The following is a 6,397-nucleotide window of genomic DNA, read 5'->3' on the forward strand; positions in this document are numbered from 1 at the left end:
TGGATCAACTTGACTGAGGTCGACCGGCGTCTCGCCAGTACCCCTAACGTGCAGGAAGGTGCGAGGGCCCGTTCATCGCTGCTTGCAGCTTTAATTAGGGCCCGAGCACGAAAGTGCCAGGACCCCAACGGTGTCCTGGCACGAAAGTACAAGGAAACCTATTGTTTTTCTAAGGATTATTATTGTTTTTCTGCCGGGAGATCGCGTTTTTGGGACCTTTCCCATCCCCAAAAACTCACCATAAGTGGAATATGCGTCAGAAGTGGCGCGAAATTCAATGTTCTGTCGTGACCCGGCTCGGGTGTGTCCAGGGGGCGAGATAGCGCCCCCTAATGTAGGCAGTTTTTCAGAGGAAGTTCCTTCGATCTTCACGAAATTCAAGTATGTCATAACTCACGCCCTCATACCTGGATTAAATATTTTTGAGATTTTTTCGGCCAACAGGAAGTCAGCCGTGTTGGACTTCCTGCGTGATTTTAAAATTAACGAACACATGTTTGAAGACTTTAGGATGCACAAAAAATTATGAAACTTTACACGCACATCCAAACTCGTAATTACTTTATTTTAGTGGTGAAATTTTGCTTGGGCGTGGCATGTTGGCTCACTAGCGCCCCCTTATGTCTTTTATCCTTTGAACATGCCTTGGATCAACTTGACTGAGGTCGACCGGCGTCTCGCACTTGGGATACTCGAAAACTCATGAAAGTTGTCAAAAAGATGGACACCTGTGAACTTTACGTGAACGTACAGTTTTGGGGTTCAGCGTGTTTAGTGGGCTCTATAGCGCCCCCTAATGCGTGGAAGGCCGTAGTTTGGTCAAAGTTGATCCGATATTCATGAAATTTGGTAGGTACATCCTGCTCATTATTTCAGACATATTCGTCATCGGGTTTCATTAGCTCCGCCCACCTGAAGACATGTACGTGCCCCGACGTGCGCGTTCCCCAGACGTGCCTGCAGGGGCGAGGGCCCGTTCATCGCTGCTCGCAGCTTTAATTACATTTTAGTTTTACTGTTGTGAGCAAACCCTTGATAGTAACAGAAAATATTTATAACTTTTCTCCTGTTAGTATGTATATCAAAAGACCTGTAATGGTTAAATTAATTATTAATTCATAATAAACATGTAGCTGCATTTAAATATATGTTTTTGTATTAGTGAGTTTTTGAAAACATTATATATTTTTTGACCTGTTTAATTCGCATGTCATCAGCTGAAGTTCGTGTGGTTTATTCTGAATGTTTTTTTCTTTTCTTTTTAGTGTGGTTATAAAATGTATGCATGGCTATATGTTAGTGTATGGTTGTATTTGTAAATGTGTATGTATGAGTATGTATGGTGCATGTGTGTATGAATAAATGTATCGTTTTTATTGATGTACAATCATGTATAGATTTCTATTTTTTTTTATCTGTGTAAATGCAGCTTCTATTCTGTTGTTAACTGTGAGCATAAATGCAAATAAAGCCAACTCTATGTCAAATGTTAATCTACAATGAAATGAAAGAACTCAAGTGAATAGTACCAATGCCTCAGAATTGTATTTACTCAACAGGCCAACAGGGAAAAGCGGGCAACTGACTCGAGGACCCTGAAAGCCCCAGGCTCACAGTATGGCAGTGGCAATGTAATTAATTGTAATTAAATCTAGATTTAAGACCATTATTTCAGGTGATGCTGTGCTTACTTGGTGCATATAATCACATTAACTTGTGTTTAATCAGACAGACAGAAAAGCTGGGGCCATGTAATATTCCTGCATAGTGATACTGTACACACTGCACAGAGAGAGGGCGGAACAGGGAGTTAATAGGAGCCCAGCAGGGCACACCCAGAAGGTAAATCCGGTGATTCTAAACCACATAAACCACATGCACACACACAGAGAAGGCTTCTCATACTCTTTAGGACATTTTACCAAAAGGGTTCCTGGAATTAAATGCTTGGGGCAGTATTTTAATATTATTTCTGTCATGAATCTTTCCTGTTATTATGCATTTACTCAACAACATGCCCTTTGTTAAGTGAACTGCAAGGTGTGCACCGACTACCCTGGCGAGGATGCTGTAGAGCTGTTCACCTGATAAGAGACGTTCATTGATTCTGTATCCTGTTCTCACCTACGATGGCACATTAAGATCATTAGGGTGACCTGAGGTGTCAATTAGTGCAACTAGTGCACACACAAATAGACACACAGTCTAATCTAGTGTTACTGTTTTCTGACAGAGCAGCACCACAGGAGGTCACATGATTCAGCATCTCTCAGGCGCCTTGGCTGACTCCTTTCTGTTGTCACGGTGATAAATTGTGACGTGGTTTCTTAGTCAGCAAGAGCTCCCAGCGGCTTCTGCTGCTTTGGGCCTATAGTTAACACACACACACACACATACACACCGACACACACTGTGCGGTGCTTCCTGGAGTAGGCAAACATCATAATGAGGTATTGAGCAGCATGATGTTGTCAGAGCAATTGTACATCTTCATTAAAGGTCAGAGGTGTGTGTCTGTCTGTGTGCATGCATGCGAGTGTATATGATACTGTTTATTATTGCTTGATAGGTGCCGTAAAACAGATTTACCTCCTCACTTAACTTTACGATGAGTGTGTGAATCTTGAACAGAGCCAACGGCATCGCTGAGTTAAACTGTGGTCCCGTAGGAAGGCAGTAACTTCCTAAATGTTGCTCCGCATTGATTATGTCGACAGTGTGGTGTGCAGGTTGCCAGTGTGTGATATTGTACATTTGGCATTTAAGATTTACTACATGCATTTATCGAAAATGTAACGTTTAGTGTGTTGATTAAAATGCTGTGAGAGTAGTATATAGATGGTGGCTTTGCGCGTGCACGTGAAAAGCGCGTGCACGTGCGTGCGTGTGTGTGCATGTGCGTACGTGTGTGTGTGCGTGCGTGTAATGTGCCTGTGTGTGTGTGTGTGTGTGGGGATGCAGGCGCACCCTGGTGACCCTGGTGACCTTTTTGTAACCCTAGGGCTGATGTTAATTATTGGTAGTTGACCAAAGGTGTCTGCTGTAGGTGTTATCAGTTGCTCCACAACAAAAAAAGAAGACCCCATCCTGTGGATCCTGATGTAGTTAAAAAATACAGTTGTATCCCAATATGTGTCTTTATTACAGTACCATTAAAAGTTCAAACAAACCCCTGGTTCCTGTGACCAAATGTTTTTGCCTTTTGATGTTGCCTCAGAAGACCCATACTGTTGATCCTGATTCAGATAAAAAAAAAAGTCGGTTGTATCCAAGATGTTATCAGTTTCTCCGTAAACAAAAGAAGACCCCCTCCTGTGGATCCTGATTCAGTTAACAAAATACAGTTGTATCCCAATATGTGAACTCAGTTGTATCCAAGAGGTGTCTTTTTATTACAGTACCCATAAAAGATCAAACAAACCCTAGTGTGCTGTGGTCAAAATGTTTATGTCTTTTGATGATGTGGTGGTTGGTACTGTTTGCAGGCTATATCAACATGGCTCCTGTAACCATATGTTTGTTTGTGAGAGGGTGTATGGGTTAGTGTTATTCGTAGAAAAAAAAAAAAAAATGTATGTAGTGTGAATGGGGCAACCTCAAGCCCTGTCAACCATGCTTATTCATGAGATGTCCTTAACTCCACCTTCATAGTAGGTGTGTATATATAGTCACCATTCAGCTGAGGTCGTGTTTACCAAACTTCACCAACTTTTGAAGAGGACACTTTCTCCTAACGCATCTCTTGCATTTTCACATCTCGGGGCAATTTCTACCAATGGCGTCTTTTCCCTGTAAGTATAACCATTTTTATTTTTTTTATCTACCACAGTTATTTTTTCTTCCAATAATACCAGTTTGTTTTTATAGTAAAAAATGTTGTTCTTAACAGTTTTATTTATCAGGTTACATGGCCAGTGGTAGCAACCGCCACGACAGAGGTATTGAAAACTTTCAACCTGGTGATAATGAAGGTATTTAATTCATTATACTTGTTTTGTATTTTGTTCATTATATAGAACTATTTTTTTATTTTGTTTTAGACTAAGTGTATGTTGTTTTTATTTATTTTTGTTCTGTTTTTTTTACATCTAGTGCCTTCAATCAGCTACTGGGGAACACCTTTTCAGCGGAGAGGGATCTTACAACCCCTAAACCAACTTTCAAAAGGTATGTACATGATAAAATGTAGATGTTAAAATAATACTTTGATAATTAATACATATGATTATTATACCTAAATACTAAAGTGTGTGTGTGTGTGTGTGTTTGAATCTAGAAGAAGAAGAAGATTCGGACTTTGAGGAACCAAAGAGCAGGCTTAAAAGACCGAATAGACTTCAATCGGGCCCAGTAAAAAAGAGGCAAAAGGAAGAGAAGGAGCGCCATAGGGTTCTAGTGCATACAAGGTATGTATAAGATTACGGTATTCTATCTGTATCTACGATTATTTTTTTTTATATATGTACTAAGTCTTTTTTTTTTTTTTTTTTTTTTTTTCACCTAATGTCTTGCATCAGACCGGTGATTGATGAGGACACCATTGACTCAACATTGGATTCAGTTGTGTTGGCTTCGGTTACCGAGACGCTTCGACGTGAAGAGGCAGAGGACGTGTGTGCTGTTGTGGATCAATTGAAGTCGTTATTAGCAGCGCAGAGACAGCCGACCGCAAAGCTTGTGACAGATATTTCTCAAGAAGAAGATGGCATTCAGCATGGTGAGTGGGAACCATACAGTGAATGGGGGGAGAATTTGAGTGTACCATGTGGTTATCCTAAGCAGGATTGGTTTGATTCACTTGTTGATTTTGAGGAGAAAACCTCTGACACACTCCCTGCGACACAAACGTGTGTGGGGGAGGATAATGAACAGCCTGGTTCTTCAGAACAATTAGAATTACTCGTCTGGAGCGACCTCGAGGATCTGTTGCTATCCTCACAACGACAGGCAATTCATCCTGATCAATTACGTACCCAAAGTGTGGTTGACTGTTGTGCCACTGAGGATTTGTCATTAGGGGGTGGGGTTGATATTGGCAACCGATTTGATAAATTCGAATGCATGGTGAACAGTAAATTAGCAGAAATACAGAAGGATAACAAAGAACAATATGAGTCTTTGAATAGTAAAATAGCTGAATTAGAAAAACAAAACAACAACTTATTAAATACTGTTCTGGCCGGGTGTAAATCCGATCTATTATATAGAGGTATTCTGACTTCTGACATCTGTGCCCTGCATGCAGCCAGTGGAGAACTGGTTAGAATCCAGAATAATATGGTTACGGGTCTATCACATATATCAAACATCCTAAAAAGCAGGCCTTCATCATAGTGCTCAAATATTAGCTGATAACATGTCACCTCTGTAATGGAAATTCTTTCAGTATTCCAAGATGAGTTCTAATGAACGTTGAAATCAAGATCCCAAACAGATGAAATGTCTTTGTTGTATTTTATTCTTGCAAGAAGAGGCACTGGTTATACAGAGTCGCACAAAGTCTGCAGAAGAGTGCGCCCCCGGAGATTATTACAATGTGACTATATAGAAATCTACAACAGGGACTGTGAGAAAAGGAGTTGTTTTGCACAGATAAAGAGTTGTTTTACCCAAACAGTGTCCCAGTAAAAGTCAACACTCAGTACTTTCCCACTACATGAGACGAAGAGCACCCAGACAGTAACTTTCCACTGTTGCATAAAGAGACATCAGTACATACAATGTAATTTTCCATCACATTTCCCCCTTTTGATCATTCTATTGATCAACATAAAAGTATGTACATATGATGTATCTGGATAGTGCTCCATCAGACATAATAATTCATTGAGATTCAAATTATATCATAATAGTAATACATCACAGAAAGTATCGAGAGCCATACTGTGAATTAAGTATTATTTTAGTTGCATATAATGATACATGATTAAAAAAAGGCTCACCCTTAACCTCTAGCAATGACCTATGAGTTCTGTCTTCAAGCCAATTAAGGCCTCCCAAGGAAAATTACCAAGTACTGGTAAACCCCCCAAACCCTGTAAAGGTTTAGAGAGCTCTTTGACAGAGGTCGCAGGTCACATGCACCTACTGACAAATGGCCAAAAACTCCGCCTCGGTTTTACAGGAGATGGAGCAAAAAGACCAGATGCGCTAACTACTCTATCTGGACAGGACAAAGGTAAAACCTCAAATGACAAAAGAGGGAAAACCCATATTGCCCCTTCCGTCCAAACCGATCATCATCAGGGTGATGTAGGGTGATTTACCTGATTAAGTTTCAAATATACCCCAACACACTTGATTAAATGACATCACACACTAAATTTTAAACTTAATATAAAGTCAATCTTCATTCTTATACAATGAAACAAGATAGATAATAGAATAAGAAATAAAT

At 40.1% G+C, this 6,397-nt stretch overlaps 1 long non-coding RNA gene across 2 annotated transcripts; it reads left to right on the plus strand.

The window, feature by feature from the left end:
* The first annotated feature begins 3,620 nt into the window (after positions 1 to 3,620).
* Positions 3,621 to 4,621, plus strand: LOC141754715 (uncharacterized). Of its 2 annotated transcripts, none has more exons than XR_012590708.1 (5): positions 3,621 to 3,791; positions 3,890 to 3,971; positions 4,093 to 4,167; positions 4,277 to 4,406; positions 4,518 to 4,621. It is a non-coding gene; the product is annotated as an uncharacterized LOC141754715 (long non-coding RNA). The 2 variants fall into 2 exon arrangements; XR_012590709.1 differs by having other exon boundaries at positions 3,903 to 3,971.
* The last annotated feature ends 1,776 nt before the right edge of the window (positions 4,622 to 6,397 follow it).

The sequence above is a fragment of the Sebastes fasciatus genome, chromosome 17 (assembly GCF_043250625.1).
Source record: "Sebastes fasciatus isolate fSebFas1 chromosome 17, fSebFas1.pri, whole genome shotgun sequence".
Classification (NCBI taxonomy): domain Eukaryota; kingdom Metazoa; phylum Chordata; class Actinopteri; order Perciformes; family Sebastidae; genus Sebastes; species Sebastes fasciatus.